Raw genomic sequence first — 17,995 nt, 5'->3', positions numbered from 1 at the left:
ACCTCACACTCTACACCTCACACTCTACACCTCACACTCTACACCTCACACTCTACACTCTACACCTCACACTCCACCTCACACTCTACACTCTACACCTCACACTCTACACCTCACACTCCACCTCACACTCTACACTCTACACCTCACACTCTACACCTCACACTCCACCTCACACTCTACACTCTACACCTCACACTCTACACTCTACACCTCACACTCTACACCTCACACTCTACACTCTACACCTCACACTCTACACCTCACACTACACCTCACACTCTACACCTCACACTCCACCTCACACTCTACACCTCACACTCTACACCTCACACTACACCTCACACTCTACACCTCACACTCTACACCTCACACTCTACACCTCACACTCTACACTCTACACCTTACACTCTACACCTCACACTCTACACCTCAAACTCTACACTCTACACCTCACACTCTACACCTCACACTCTACACCTCACACTCTACACCTCACACTCTACACTCTACACTCTACACCTCACACTCTACACCTCACACTCTACACTCTACACCTCACACTACACCTCACACTCTACACCTCACACTCTACACCTCACACTCTACACTCTACACCTTACACTCTACACCTCACACTCTACACCTCACACTCTACACTCTACACCTCACACTCTACACCTCACACTCTACACTCTACACTCTACACCTCACACTCTACACCTCACACTCTACACCTCACACTCTACACTCTACACCTCACACTCTACACCTCACACTCTACACCTCACACTCTACACCTCACACTCTACACTCTACACCTTACACTCTACACCTCACACTCTACACTCTACACCTCACACTCTACACCTCACACTCTACACTCTACACCTCACACTCTACACTTCACACTCTACACTTCACACTCTACACCTCACACTCTACACTCTACACCTCACACTCTACACCTCACATTCTACACCTCACACTCTACACCTCACACTCTACACCTTACACTCTACACCTCACACTCTACACCTCACACTCTACACCTCACACTCTACACTCTACACCTCACACTCTACACTCTACACCTCACACTCTACACCTCACACTCTACACCTCACAGTCTACACTCTACACCTCACACTCTACACTCTACACCTCACACTCTACACTCTACACCTCACACTCTACACCTCACACTCTACACCTCACACTCTACACTCTACACCTTACACTCTACACCTCACACTCTACACTCTACACCTCACACTCTACACCTCACACTCTACACTCTACACCTCACACTCTACACATCACACTCTACACCTCACAGTCTACACCTTACACTCTACACCTCACACTCTACACCTCACACTCTACACCTCACACTCTACACCTCACACTCTACACCTCACACTCCACCTCACACTCTACACTCTACACCTCACACTCTACACCTCACACTCTACACCTCACACTCTACACCTCACACTCTACACTCTACACCTCACACTACACCTCACACTCTACACCTCACACTCTACACCTCACACTCTACACCTCACACTCTACACTCTACACCTCACACTCTACACCTCACACTCTACACCTCACACTCTACACCTCACATTCTAAACCTCACACTCTACACCTCACACTCTACACCTCACACTCTACACTCTACACCTCACACTCTACACCTCACACTCTACACCTCACACTCTACACTCTACACCCCTGACACTCTACACCTCACACTCTACACTCTACACCTCACACTCTACACCTCACACTCTACACTCTACACCTCACACTCTACACCTCACAGTCTACACTCTACACCTCACACTCTACACTCTACACCTCACACTGTACACCTCACACTCTACACCTTACACTTTACACCTCACACTCTACACCTCACACTCTACACCTCACACTCTACACTCTACACCTTACACTCTACACCTTACACTCTACACCTCACACTCTACACTCTACACCTCACACTCTACACTCTACACCTCACACTCTACACCTCACACTCCACCTCACACTCTACACTCTACACCTCACACTCTACACTCTACACCTCACACTCTACACCTCACACTCCACCTCACACTCTACACCTCACACTCTACACCTCACACTCTACACCTTACACTCTACACCTTACACTCTACACCTCACACTCTACACCTCACACTCTACACTCTACACCTCACACTTTACACCTCACACTCTACACCTCACACTCTACACTCTACACCTCACACTCTACACCTCACACTCTACACCTCACACTCTACACCTTACACTCTACACCTTACACTCTACACCTCACACTCTACACCTCACACTCTACACTCTACACCTCACACTCCACCTCACACTCTACACTCTACACCTCACACTCTACACCTCACACTCCACCTCACACTCTACACTCTACACCTCACACTCTACACCTCACACTCTACACTCTACACCTCACACTCTACACCTCACTCTACACCTCACACTCTACACTCTACACCTTACACTCTACACCTCACACTCTACACTCTACACCTCACACTCTACACTCTACACCTCACACTCTACACCTCACACTCTACACCTCACACTCTACACCTCACACTCCACCTCACACTCTACACTCTACACCTCACACTCTACACCTCACACTCTACACCTCACACTCTACACCTCACACTCTACACTCTACACCCCTGACACTCTACACCTCACACTCTACACTCTACACCTCACACTCTACACCTCACACTCTACACCTCACACTCTACACTCTACACCTCACACTCTACACCTCACAGTCTACACTCTACACCTCACACTCTACACCTCACACTCTACACCTCACACTCTACACCTCACACTCCACCTCACACTCTACACTCTACACCTCATACTCTACAACTCACACTCTACACCTCACACTCTACACCTCACACTCTACACCTCACACTACACCTCACACTCTACACTCTACACCTCACACTACACCTCACACTCTACACCTCACACTCCACCTCACACTCTACACTCTACACCTCACACTCTACACCTCACACTCTACACCTCACACTCTACACTCTACACCTCACACTCTACACCTCACACTCTACACTCTACACCTCACACTCCACCTCACACTCTACACCTCACACTCTACACCTCACACTCTACACCTCACACTCCACCTCACACTCTACACTCTACACCTCACACTCTACACCTCACACTCTACACCTCACACTACACCTCACACTCTACACCTCACACTCTACACCTCACACTCTACACCTCACACTCCACCTCACACTCTACACTCTACACCTCACACTCTACACCTCACACTCTACACCTCACACTACACCTCACACTCTACACCTCACACTCTACACCTCACACTCCACCTCACACTCTACACCTCACACTCTACACCTCACACTCTACACCTCACACTCCACCTCACACTCTACACTCTACACCTCACACTCTACACCTCACACTCTACACCTCACACTACACCTCACACTCTACACCTCACACTCTACACCTCACACTCTACACCTCACACTCCACCTCACACTCTACACTCTACACCTCACACTCTACACCTCACACTCTACACCTCACACTACACCTCACACTCTACACCTCACACTCTACACCTCACACTCTACACCTCACACTCCACCTCACACTCTACACCTCACACTCTACACCTCACACTCTACACCTCACACTCTACACTCTACACCTCACACTCGACACCTTACACTCTACACCTCACACTCTACACCTCACACTCTACACCTCACACTCTACACCTCACACTCCACCTCACACTCTACACTCTACACCTCACACTCTACACCTCACACTCTACACCTCACACTCTACACCTCACACTACACCTCACACTCTACACCTCACACTCCACCTCACACTCTACACTCTACACCTCACACTCTACACCTCACACTCTACACCTCACACTCTACACTCTACACCTCACACTACACCTCACACTCTACACCTCACACTCCACCTCACACTCTACACTCTACACCTCACACTCTACACCTCACACTCTACCTCACACTCTACACCTCACACTCTACACTCTACACCTCACACTCTACACCTCACACTCTACACCTCACACTCTACACTCTACACCTCACACTCTACACCTCACACTCTACACTCTACACCTCACACTCTACACTTCACACTCTACACCTCACACTCTACACTCTACACCTCACACTCTACACCTCACACTCTACACCTCACACTCTACACTCTACACCTCACACTCTACACCTCACACTCTACACCTCACACTCTACACTCTACACCTCACACTCTACACCTCACACTCTACACTCTACACCTCACACTCCACCTCACACTCTACACCTCACACTCTACACCTCACACTCTACACCTCACACTCCACCTCACACTCTACACTCTACACCTCACACTCTACACCTCACACTACACCTCACACTCTACACCTCACACTCTACACCTCACACTCTACACCTCACACTACACCTCACACTCTACACCTCACACTCCACCTCACACTCTACACCTCACACTCTACACCTCACACTCTACACCTCACACTCTACCTCACACTCTACACCTCACACTCTACACCTCACACTCTACACCTCACACTCTACACCTCACACTCTACACCTCACACTCCACCTCACACTCTACACTCTACACCTCACACTCTACACCTCACACTCTACACCTCACACTCTACACTCTACACCTCACACTCGACACCTCACACTCTACACTCTACACCTCACACTCTACACCTCACACTCTACACCTCACACTCCACCTCACACTCTACACTCTACACCTCACACTCTACACCTCACACTCTACACCTCACACTACACCTCACACTCTACACCTCACACTCCACCTCACACTCTACACTCTACACCTCACACTCTACACCTCACACTCTACACCTCACACTCTACACTCTACACCTCACACTACACCTCACACTCCACCTCACACTCTACACTCTACACCTCACACTCTACACCTCACACTCTACCTCACACTCTACACCTCACACTCTACACCTCACACTCTACACTCTACACCTCACACTCTACACTCTACACCTCACACTCTACACCTCACACTCTACACTCTACACCTCACACTCCACCTCACACTCTACACCTCACACTCTACACCTCACACTCTACACCTCACACTCCACCTCACACTCTACACTCTACACCTCACACTCTACACCTCACACTCTACACCTCACACTACACCTCACACTCTACACCTCACACTCTACACCTCACACTCTACACCTCACACTCCACCTCACAGTCTACACCTCACACTCTACACCTCACACTCTACACTCACACCTCACAGTCTACACTCACACCTCACAGTCTACACCTTACAGTCCACACCTCACACTGTACACTAACCTAACACACTCCATGCTAGTACCTTCTAGACACAGTACTTTCTGTATGCACTTACTAGGAACCAGTAGGCCTCAACCAAGCCCCTCATCCATACTGTTATAAGGTGGTTACATTGTTTGGCAGTGTGAGTGTGTGTGTGTGTGAGAGAGACAGAGTGTGCGTGTGTCAGCGCAGATTTGTTCAGTACAGTATGATAACATGCATGGCTGCAGCTTCTCAGCTATGGGGGAAACTAGCTGTTCCATTTCTGGCTCAACTCTCTGCGAACCGTGTGCAGAGTTGGAGGTCAGTCTCATTGGGTTTCATATGATTTCTCATCCCCCCCTTACCTTGCTGTTATTTCTTGGGGTGGGGGGGGGGGGGGGTGGGCAGGAAGTTCCCCAGTTCCTGACCCTGATACTCAAGGGATTGCCCACCATCAACACCACCCCCCCTCTCCAGACAGGTAGAGCTCAACACCCCTGGAGCAGTCTGTCCCCTGCCCCCAACCCTGAGAGGGAGGGGGGGAGGGGGAAGGGGGAGGGAGGGAGATTGTGGGGGGTACAGTAGACAGAAAGAGAATAGGGAAAGCACAGACATCAATGAAGTGTATGATGAACATACACACACACATTCCAAAACAGACACACACACACACACACTAATACACACACACACACAGAACACACACAGGGAAAATAACTTCAAAGAGGAAAGGCACAAGGACTCCCATCTCCACACAAACAGGGGATCTCCTTTCGGAAAACAAAGAGTGCTGAGCAGGAACAGGGAGTGAGGAGGAGGAGGGGAAACACATGACACGGGCGGAAAGGTACAGCAAAATCCTTCATTACTGTAATTACAACCTGAGCCTGTGCACTCTTTCATTCAGGCAGTGGAGGGGAAAAGGGAAGAATAAGGGAGGTTGCCCGTTGGAGAGTGAGAGAAAGATGAAGAAAAAAAAGGGATTGTTTCCAACGCATGCCAGTTTAAGACATGTCCCTCTTTCTTTCACTCCCTCCCTCGCCCGGTCTTCCCTACCACACTTTCTTCCTCTCCTCTCCTCCCCCTCTCCTTCTCTCCTCCACAGGTAACTGCAGCTTACAGCACCTTGACTTTCCCAGCTGGTATTACCAGATGGTATCATACAGTATTTATCCTCTCTCCTCCTTTCTCCTCCTCTTTCTCTCTCACTCTCTCCCTCTCCTCTCTCTTCCTGTTCTCTTTCATTCTCGATCTCCTCTCTCTCTCACACACTCCCTCTCCTCCTCTCTCTCTCTCTCCCTCTCTCTTTCTCCCTAGGATAACTCCTGCCTGGTGTCTCTGGGGCATCGAACGTGACAGGGAGAACAATGTTGCTCCATGACTGAAACGGGAGACCAGGCCACCGCCAGTCCCACTCCCTGTCTCACTGGGCCACAGGTGACTGGAGGGCTTTCACTGGGAGCTGTCGCGGTACCATACGGTTCCTCAGGATGTTTGATCGGCAGGATGGAGATCCAGAGATGTTCTCATTCACAATTTTCTGTGCTGTGTGACGAACACCGGAAGTGTCTGTGTGCGTTAGTGTGCACGTGCGCTTAAGTTGGTGCGTGTGCATTTAGCTGTGTGTGTGTCTGTGTGCGTACAGTACAGCAACACGTTTTCAAGACCCTGTACAGACCAGCAGGGCTCCCACAACTCAGCCCAGCCCAGTGCAGCCCCTAATGACTGTCCCTGCACGGCAGGGATTTACTGTCATCACAGCGATCCAGTCTCCCATGTTCCCCTCACTTCCAGAGCACCCGCGCCACCTGCTGGCAAGAGCAGGTATTGCAGCAACACTGTGTTGCTTTCCTACAGTGACAGTTTTATGAGTGATCTCAGAACCAGGCTGTCGTCTCTGAAGTGAAGTCACTTAGCTGCCGTTGATATGGATGATTTCCCTTCTCAACTGTTTCTCATAGGCAGATCACCAGGACCCAAAACATTGACTGTCACGGTGATAGACACACTCATGCACTGAACACACATACCTGTACTGTACGCACACATTCTAACAGACATAAATACACATGCAGAGTTACACACACACATACACAGGGAAACGTGCACATATGAAAATACACTAAACACACACACACAGGGATACACTCATCCATGAAAATGCACACACTAATTCTCACACACATACACACACACAAAATCTTGCCCTTTCCATTAGTGGGTTGCGAAGCTGCAGGCCAGATGTGTGTAGGTGTTGTTGTGAGAGCAGGATGTTTTACATTTCCACTGTGGGGCAGGGAGCTTTCTGGATCATCAGTCAGTCAGGATGCATTACAGCCTGTGTCATAGAGATGTGTTCACCTGCTCCTCTTCTCTCCCCCTCTCCCCTCCTCTGCTCTCCTCCTATCCCCTCCTCCCCTCTCCCCCTCTCCCCTCCTCCCCTCTTCTCCTCACCCCCTCTCCCCTCCTCCCCTCTCCCCCTCTCCCCTCCTCCCCTCGCCCCCTCCTCCCCTCTCCTCCTATCCCCTCCTCCCCTCTTCTCCTATCCCCTCCTCCCCTCTCCCCCTCTCCCCTCCTCCCCTCTCCCCCTCTCCCCTCCTCCCCTCTTCTCCTCACCCCCTCTCCCCTCCTCCCCTCTCCTCCTATCCCCTCCTCCCCTCTTCTCCTATCCCCTCCTCCCCTCTCCCCCTCTCCCCTCCTCCCCTCTCCCCCTCTCCCCTCCTCCCCTCTTCTCCTCACCCCCTCTCCCCTCCTCCCCTCTCCTCCTATCCCCTCCTCCCCTCTTCTCCTATCCCCTCCTCCCCTCTTCTCCTCACCATTGCTCTCCTCTGCTCTCCTCCAGACCATATTGTCCCCCACACTCCCACATCAGTCTCGGCTGGTGTGGAGAATATCCGATCTGCTGAGCCACACATGCTGTCCGCCTCAGTTTGCCATCTGGAAACACCATGGCACAGAGAGGAGTCACTGGAGTGGACGTGTAGTCTCAGAGAAGGAGCCCACGTTCATTTCTGTTGTGACGATACAATGATAAAGCTCACAAAAAGTATTTGAATGACCTCAGCTGAATACAGCATTGGAATAAATGGTATGGCCCCAATTCCACAATTGTCCAGTTCCCCAGCCCTCCAGTCCCCCAGCCCTCCAGTCCCCCAGCCCTCCAGTCCCCCAGCCCTCCAGTCCCCCAGCCCTCCAGTCCCCCAGCCCTCCAGTCCCCCAGCCTTCCAGTCCCCCAGCCCTCCAGTCCCCCAGCCCTCCAGTCCCCCAGCCCTCCAGTCCCCCAGCCCTCCAGTCCCCCAGCCTTCCAGTCCCCCAGCCCTCCAGTCCCCCAGCCTTTCAGTCCCCCAGCCCTCCAGTCCCCCAGCCCTCCAGTCCCCCAGCCTTTCAGTCCCCCAGCCCTCCAGTCCCCCAGCCTTTTAGTCCCCCAGCCCTCCAGTCCCCCAGCCCTCCAGTCCCCCAGCCCTCCAGTCCCCCAGCCCTCCAGTCCCCCAGCCCTCCAGTCCCCCAGCCTTCCAGTCCCCCAGCCCTCCAGTCCCCCAGCCTTTCAGTCCCCCAGCCCTCCAGTCCCCCAGCCCTCCAGTCTCCCAGCCCTCCAGTCCCCCAGCCTTCCAGTCCCCCAGCCCTCCAGTCCCCCAGCCCTCCAGTCCCCCAGCCCTCCAGTCCCCCAGCCCTCCAGTCCCCCAGCCCTCCAGTCCCCCAGCCTTCCAGTCCCCCAGCCCTCCAGTCCCCCAGCCTTCCAGTCCCCCAGCCCTCCAGTCCCCCAGCCTTTCAGTCCCCCAGCCCTCCAGTCCCCCAGCCCTCCAGTCCCCCAGCCCTCCAGTCCCCCAGCCTTTCAGTCCCCCAGCCCTCCAGTCCCCCAGCCCTCCAGTCCCCCAGCCCTCCAGTCCCCCAGCCCTCCAGTCCCCCAGCCTTTCAGTCCCCCAGCCCTCCAGTCCCCCAGCCTTCCAGTCCCCCAGCCCTCCAGTCCCCCAGCCTTCCAGTCCCCCAGCCCTCCAGTCCCCCAGCCTTTCAGTCCCCCAGCCCTCCAGTCCCCCAGCCCTCCAGTCCCCCAGCCCTCCAGTCCCCCAGCCTTTCAGTCCCCCAGCCCTCCAGTCCCCCAGCCCTCCAGTCCCCCAGCCCTCCAGTCCCCCAGCCCTCCAGTCCCCCAGCCTTCCAGTCCCCCAGCCCTCCAGTCCCCCAGCCCTCCAGTCCCCCAGCCCTCCAGTCCCCCAGCCCTCCAGTCCCCCAGCCCTCCAGTCCCCCAGCCTTCCAGTCCCCCAGCCCTCCAGTCCCCCAGCCTTTCAGTCCCCCAGCCCTCCAGTCCCCCAGCCCTCCAGTCCCCCAGCCCTCCAGTCCCCCAGCCTTTCAGTCCCCCAGCCCTCCAGTCCCCCAGCCCTCCAGTCCCCCAGCCCTCCAGTCCCCCAGCCCTCCAGTCCCCCAGCCTTCCAGTCCCCCAGCCCTCCAGTCCCCCAGCCCTCCAGTCCCCCAGCCCTCCAGTCCCCCAGCCCTCCAGTCCCCCAGCCCTCCAGTCCCCCAGCCCTCCAGTCTCCCAGCCTTTTAGTCCCCCAGCCCTCCAGTCCCCCAGCCCTCCAGTCCCCCAGCCTTTTAGTCCCCCAGCCCTCCAGTCCCCCAGCCCTCCAGTCCCCCAGCCTTTTAGTCCCCCAGCCCTCCAGTCCCCCAGCCCTCCAGTCCCCCAGCCCTCCAGTCCCCCAGCCTTTTAGTCCCCCAGCCCTCCAGTCCCCCAGCCCTCCAGTCCCCCAGCCCTCCAGTCCCCCAGCCCTCCAGTCCCCCAGCCTTTTAGTCCCCCAGCCCTCCAGTCCCCCAGCCTTTCAGTCCCCCAGCCTTCCAGTTCAACACTGCTCAGCCGTTGGCTGGGATCTCCACAGCTGGCCTGAACAGTCTTCAGCAGTCCTGGCCCTCACACCACCTGCCAGAGGATCACAGAAGAGTGTGTGTGTGTGTGTGTGTACGTGTGCGTGTGTGTGTGTGAACACGGTTAGTGGATGCTTTAACACACAAACCACTGACACAGCATGGGTAGTCATTATGTTTCAACCAGGAACTGAAAAGCCAGTAACTATTCATCCACTCTACTTGAGTGTGGAAAAGAGAGAGAGAGCTGGAATTCGTCTTTGATCAAAGTGTCCGTTACTCAATGAAAGCTGGCACTGGTTAGGAGTGCGGAGGGAGGAAGGAAGGGGGGGAGGTGTTCGATGGAGAGAGAGAAAGAGCTAGAGCGAGAGAGGGAGGAAGAGAGTGTTCTTTGTGTAATTCCTTTCTTTGTAGGATGTGAACACCCTTCCCTCAGGGAGGTCGATACTGGGTCATGGCCTTTGCCCCCCCCCCCTCCCTCCCTCCAGGCGGTTGGGATGGTTTGAGACGTCTCGGACGACGCCGTTCTATGGTGTTAACTGTCAAACGTCTCTTTCTCTCACGTTTCAGCGTCTCACTAACTGACTGGGAAGGATGCCCCTCCCTGCCTCCCCTATCTCTCCCTCCTTGCCCTCCCTCTCCCTCCTATCTCCCCCCCTTATCTCTCCAGATTCCATTTTAATGGGTCAGGTTAAAGGGTGGAGGGAGAGGGGGGGTGGTCTCTTCTTGAGGTGTTTTGCGCTTGATGAGGAACTGGCGGAGGACGAGATGAAAGCGAAACACGAGAAGAACACAAAAGACAGTGTGAGCATGTCTGTGTCAGAAAGCTGCAGCTCTGACAGCATCTGCTGCAGGGAATCAGGAAGAGGGTGTTTTCTGAAGGCGAGGGAGTGGGGGGTGTGGGGGCGGGGGGGGGTGCAGAGATGGACTGTGGCGTGTTTGTTGCTGTGATTCAGACCCCCAGACGCATGTGTTCCTGGTAAAGATGTGGTGTTCCTGATCGTGTCACTGTGTCAGCCAGGAGTATGACAACCCTAAACAGCTGATGCACAACAAGCTGTTGAGTTTATCGGCTGCGCAAGAGATTTCCTGAGAAATGTTGCGGACTGGCCAGCTGTTTGTCTTCCGAAGAATCACGATCGCTTGGGGGTTGGAGAAAGAGTAGCAATCTCTCTCTGATTCTCCAGGACCTGTGGTAACACCCATACAGACACCACAGCCTGTGGGCCAGAGTGCATTATGGGGAATGTTGTCCCCATGTTGCATATGTTGTCATGGAAACGTCTCACCAACTGATACTCCTCATAACCTGCAGACAGGTCATCAATCATTGAATCAATCAATCAATTGGTCACATGTATTTATAGAGAAGAGTGTAGCGTGGAGAATGCAGTCTCCAAGTGATTGGATGGAGTGTCACAGTAGTGATGGTGATAGCAATGGTCTAACTGATGAAACTCTCTTCATAAAGATAACTAAGAACAAATATATATTATGACTGCATCGTCTATTACAGCGAGTGTGGTTTTCAATCCATTTGTTATGGGGTTCGTTCAGGCTGGTTACACAGCACCTGTAGCCCATTATAAAAGCTGTGAGGGCAGTGTCACATAAATCACACTCATCATAACCTGCAGTGGCATAATCAATTAATCAATCAATGAGCATTTTCCTTTAAATCCCTGTTACTTTTCTAATTGTCCTTGTTGAGGGTTAGGGTTAATATTGTTTTTATTGTTGTTGTTTTTCTACAGGTACACTAGCACTTATAGCGGTTCATGTTGTTTAATTGTAACTTGCTCAACTACATGCCCTTATGGTTCTTCCCTTTGGCACTTATTTTGGTTGGCTACCCACAATGTTTTGGGGGCTATCTTGTTATCAGTGACCTATGCACTTTATAAAGGTCTCTTCTAAAAGTGCCTGCTAAATGAATAAATGTAAATGTTGACATCCTCATAATGTAATGATTTGAACAGCAGAGGGCAGTGTTTGCTTCAAAAAATCCATTGTCAGCAGTTGAACGTTAACGGTGATGTTAAATAAGAGGGTTTGTCTTGTGGTCAACCTTGGCATAGCATGACTTCACTGGGAAACACCCAATAATTATAGAGACAGGTCAAGGACACACCACACACACACATATACACGCACACACACACACATGCACACACTACACACACACACGTAAACACACACCGACAAACACAAGCACACCAGTACACACACATACAGACAGTGACACACAACATGCACAAGACACACACATCTCTCCGATGCACCAGAGACTGTGTTTCTCTGTCATTCAGTTGGACAGGGATCTGTTTTTTAGGCCCGCTCCGCCTTCTTCTCATGGGTTAAAGCCATCACCACCATCTCCCTGAGAGGATGAGGAGATGATATGCCTCTCCCTGACTCCTCCCTGCCCCCCTCCCTTACTCCCTGACTCCTCCCTGACTCCTCACGACTCTGTGGCCTGTACAGGGACTCTTCCATCAGACACACACACACGCACATATGCACACACACACACACGCACATATGCACACACACACACACAAACACACACACACAAACACACACACACACACACTCTTCCACATAGACACAAACACACACACTCTTCACATAGACACACACACACACACTCTTCCCCACCTTCAGGCCACCACATTGTCTGAGATCACCTCCCAAGAAGCTAAAGACTAAGTGTGTTTTTAACTGCCCTACTTCTTCTCTGTTTTATCTCAGGGCTCTATATCTCTCTCTCTCTCCTCGACTCTCCCTCTCTTTCTCTCCTCTTCCTCTTCTCTATTTCTCCCCCTCTCTCCTCTACTTCTATTCACTTCTCCCCTCTCTTTGCTCCCTCTCTTTCTCTCCTTCTGTTCTCCCCTTCTTCTCTCCCTATCCTCCCTCCCTCACCCACCTTTGTCTATTGTTTACCTTCTTCTTGATATTGCTGTGGTATTTGCCAGTGTAAACACCCTGTGTGGCTTCTGGGCATATCTCATCTGTCCTCAGGATCGGTTGGGAGGTTTCACACTGTTGTATCTCTGGAAGAGGCCGTGAGAGATGGGGATCTCCTGGGGCCTGAGAAGTGTGCAACCGGACACTTTCACTTTTCTTTCTCCCTCTTGTAGTGTTTACAGTCTATAAACAACAACTGTTTTAGGGGTTTGATTCGATTCGATTCAATTTGGTTCAATTGAGTCAAAGTTTCACCCGGTTTAGAACGGAATGAGTCTGTAGCAATGGTTTGTAACAAACCGCCCACCGCGCTAGCTTGACCCAGGCGTTGCGGTGGGGCTGTCTGAAGTGAATCAGTCTGACGGAAAGCTCCGGCCCTGGCCATCTCCTGTACGGTAGCTCCCCACAAAGCACCTCTCCACAAAGCACATCCAGAAGATGCTTCATTGTAATTTAGATACTTGCACTGTAATCAGCAAGTGAGCAGACCTGGAGACAAAGCAAAAAGACACACACAGACACACACGGCCACGCACACACACACAAACACATCACACACACAACAAGCTGTATGGGATTTATGAAAATGAAGACTGTCTTGAAAGCCATGTTTGTGGAAAGGGGATAAACAACCATCAGTCTGCCTCTGTGGTTTGGGGATCACACTGTGGCGACAAGCACGGCGTCTGGGTCCAAAGCCACTGCCACCAGGGCAGGTCTTCCATCTAAGCCGCCACGACACATTTCCCTGCTGCCGGAAGATCTTGAACATGTCCACGTTGCCAGCTAAAAACGTTGTTGCTGTAATGCCTGATACAAATGACAGCTTTTGGGTTGTGTGTGTGAGACTGGCAGAGAGAGAAGTTTTGTCTTGTGTGGTTCTGGTGGGAGGGGGCGAGAGATAGAGAGAGAGAGAAAGACAGAGAGAGACAGAGAGAGAGAGAAAGACAGAGAGAGACAGAGAGAGACAGAGAGAGACAGAGAGAGAGAGAGAGAGAGAGAGAGAGAGAGAGAGAGAGAGAGAGAGAGAGAGAGAGAGAGAGACAGACAGACAGACAGACAGACAGACAGACAGACAGACAGACAGACAGACAGACAGACAGACAGACAGGCAGGCAGACAGGCAGGCAGACAGGTAGAGAAAGTCTAGGGGAGCCATAACTGTAACTCAGTGGAAAAAAAACTTTCCACCAGAAAACCACATCACAGATGCTTGTCTCCCATTTGTGTGGAGCTCAACTGTTGTCCAGGCCCGGCGAGACGTCCCCATCAGCACTCTTCACACACTGTAGCTGTTAAAGTCAGTTTGGCTTCTTTCCTTTTTATATGGAGTTTTTCTGTTATGTTCCACTCCCTCTGTGGTTCCAGAGAGTCGAGCCAAGCGTGTGTAAACCGTTCAGGAGACTTCAGAGAGCAAACCAGCCCTATGGTTGGCCTGACAACACCGTCTGGCCCCAAAACGAGCGCTCTGCTCCGCCGGCCCTGTCACACTGCTCTGCTCCGCCGGCCCTGTCACACTGCTCTGCTCCGCCGGCCCTGTCACACTGCTCTGCTCCGCCGGCCCTGTCACACTGCTCTGCTCCGCCGGCCCTGTCACACTGCTCCGCCGGCCCTGTCACACTGCTCTGCTCTGCCGGCCATGTCACACTGCTCTGCCGGCCCTGTCACACTGCTCTGCCGGCCCTGTCACACTGCTCTGCCGGCCCTGTCACACTGCTCTGCTCCGCCGGCCCTGTCACACTGCTCTGCTCCGCCAGCCCTGTCACACTGCTCTGCTCCGCCAGCCCTGTCACACTGCTCTGCCGGCCCTGTCACACTGCTCTGCCGGCCCTGTCACACTGCTCTGCTCCGCCGGCCCTGTCACACTGCTCTGCTCCGCCAGCCCTGTCACACTGCTCTGCTCCGCCGGCCCTGTCACACTGCTCTGCCGGCCCTGTCACACTGCTCTGCTCCGCCGGCCCTGTCACACTGCTCTGCTCCGCCGGCCCTGTCACACTGCTCTGCTCCGCCGGCCCTGTCACACTGCTCTGCCGGCCCTGTCACACTGCTCTGCTCCGCCGGCCCTGTCACACTGCTCTGCTCCGCCAGCCCTGTCACACTGCTCCGCCGGCCCTGTCACACTGCTCTGCTCCGCCAGCCCTGTCACACTGCTCTGCCGGCCCTGTCACACTGCTCCGCCGGCCCTGTCACACTGCTCTGCTCCGCCGGCCCTGTCACACTGCCCTGAAGGAACGACCCCAGGCTCTGCAGCAGGACATGTCACGTATCCTTCAGAGTCATCAATCGTCAATGGCAACACTTACCTCGTAGCGTTAACCCAAGCTAAACAATCAATCCCGGGTCACTTACGTTTCGTTGACTACAGAATAGGCTAAGTGAATGGGTTTTCTGCTCTATGTGAGCTGCTCTTCGGATCTACACATCCAGTCGGCTGGTCGACAAGTGGGTCTGGAGCTGTGTCTCTACTGATGGTCTTCAGATTGGAAGGATCCATCGTGGACGGATGTGTCCACAGTGGGATCCGGGTGAACGAGCTTGCTGCTCCTTATGCACATCCTGTCAGCTGGTTGTCAAGCTGACCTGCTTGACAACTGGGACCGGAGACTAAAGTGCAGCTACAGAGCTCTCCAGCAAGGGGGAGGGGGGAGAGGCCTGGTGTAGCAGGCTTTATGGTAAGCCCCCTCTTCCTGACTCGCCCCCACCCCACCCCCCGCCCCAGCCTGGCCCGGCTCTGCCTCTCCGTAGCACAGCAGGCATGCCAACCATGTAGTCCTGACACCAGTTGTTTTGACTGGGAGCACTGAGCCACTGATTCATTGTGCAGTGTAAGGCCATACTGGGCCAGGCCAGTCTAGCTATGTACAGCCAGCCTGCTCTCCCCCATACAGTAGTCTCCACTGGTGCCTTCGCTAGCTCCACAGCGCTGGGTCTGAACCAAAGAAACGAACCTCGCACTCACTGGCATTGGAACAGTCTCACAAAAAGTGCTCCTTAATTGTAAAGGCCCGGTGAATTATAGCAACTGTACAGTACCTAGACTGGACTGGACTGAGAGAGAGAGTGAGAAAGAGAGAGATGGAAAAAGAGAGAGAGAGCAGGACAGGGAGAAGGAGGAAGAGAGAGATGGAGAGGCGGCTGGCTGGCTGTCTGTTGGCTGGCTGTCTGTTGGCTAGCTGTCTGTTGGCTGGCTGGCTGTCTGTTGGCTGGCTGTCTGTTGGCTGGCTGTCTGTTGGCTGGATGGCTGTTGGCTGGCTGGCTGTTGGCTGGCTGTCTGTTGGCTGGCTGTCTGTTGGCTGGCTGTTGGCTGGCTGTCTGTTGGCTGGCTGGCTGTTGGCTGGCTGGCTGTTGGCTGGCTGTCTGTTGGCTGGCTGTCTGTTGGCTGGCTGTTGGCTGGGTGCTGGGGGGGAGTGGGGAGTGTTTACGGTAGCCCAGGAGTGGCTACATTAGGCTACAGCAGACACACACGGCCGTGTACACACCGAGAACCACAGCTACACACATTCCCCACGCTGTAGGTTCCGCTAGAACCCTTGACACGTTCCCTTCACATGAGCGGCATCATAGCCTTTGTTCACCGGAGCTGGTCCTCCACGTACTGCTTCAGCTGCAGTCAAAAACCCCAGCGGACTCGATTTTAGGGCTGATTGTGTGTGTGTATATGTGGGAGTGTTTGCGTGTGTGTTTCTGTGTGCATGTGTGTACTGTCGGGTGTGGGCCATTACTTTGTGTTGAACAGAAAGACACACACTCATAAAACACTCATGTAAACACCAGACTGTTCCAACCCGGAGTATGTAAGTATTAAAGCATGCGTGTCCTATTCTTCTCTGTGGGGGCTGGTTTCAGGCGTGTGCGTGTTCCACTTGTGTTTTCTACTCTGGCAGCTGAACTGGGAATTATTTATTTGGGTGTATCTCACAGGCAACAGCATGAACGTGGAGATGCAGTAAAGTGTTCCAGATGGAGGTCTCCTGTTGCTCTTGTCACAGGGGACGATGGGGGAGGTAGGGGGAGTGTAGTCGAGATGAAGCAGCGAGTCAAGCCCGCCCCCCCCCCTGCCCCCCCCCCCCCCAACACACACACACACAGTATGTCCCTGACCTGATATTTTGTCACCAGACACATTTTCTGATTAGATTAATTCTGAATGTATACATTTCTCTCATTTTGAGACAATGAGTCTTTATGAACTCTCTTTCTCGTTATCTCTCTCTTTGTCTCTCTATCAAACTGAGAATATAAAGGATCTGTTTTGTAGGTAGACTCAGTCTCATTATCCCCTCACAAAACTTTTACAGCCCAACTAAGGATACATTAACAGTTGCAAACTTTCACACCATGCTCCAACTACTTTTTGTCGTTGTAAAATTGTACTAGGCACTACTGAGCCAACCGTTACTAAGAAACTGTGAACTCAAACGTAGTCGTGCATGTTAGATGAAATAGTCTGTAACGTGAATTAATGGTTCTGACATGAATACGGTAAAGTGCAAAAATATATTTTGCACAATCGAATATTGTTACTGTCAAATAATTTTGGATTAGGAATTTAAATTTGAGCTCTGGTGCAATAGGTCCTATTCAGGATTCCTACACAAGGGGGCTTGACTCCCGGCGAAATCTGATCCTACGTTTGCCCCTTTAAAGGAATATGGGATGAGCCGAGTCAATGGGAT

The sequence above is a fragment of the Hypomesus nipponensis genome, chromosome 3 (genome assembly GCF_054491055.1).
Source record: "Hypomesus nipponensis isolate SF chromosome 3, ASM5449105v1, whole genome shotgun sequence".
Lineage (NCBI taxonomy): Eukaryota > Metazoa > Chordata > Actinopteri > Osmeriformes > Osmeridae > Hypomesus > Hypomesus nipponensis.
Note: the sequence above shows the minus strand (reverse complement) of the source record.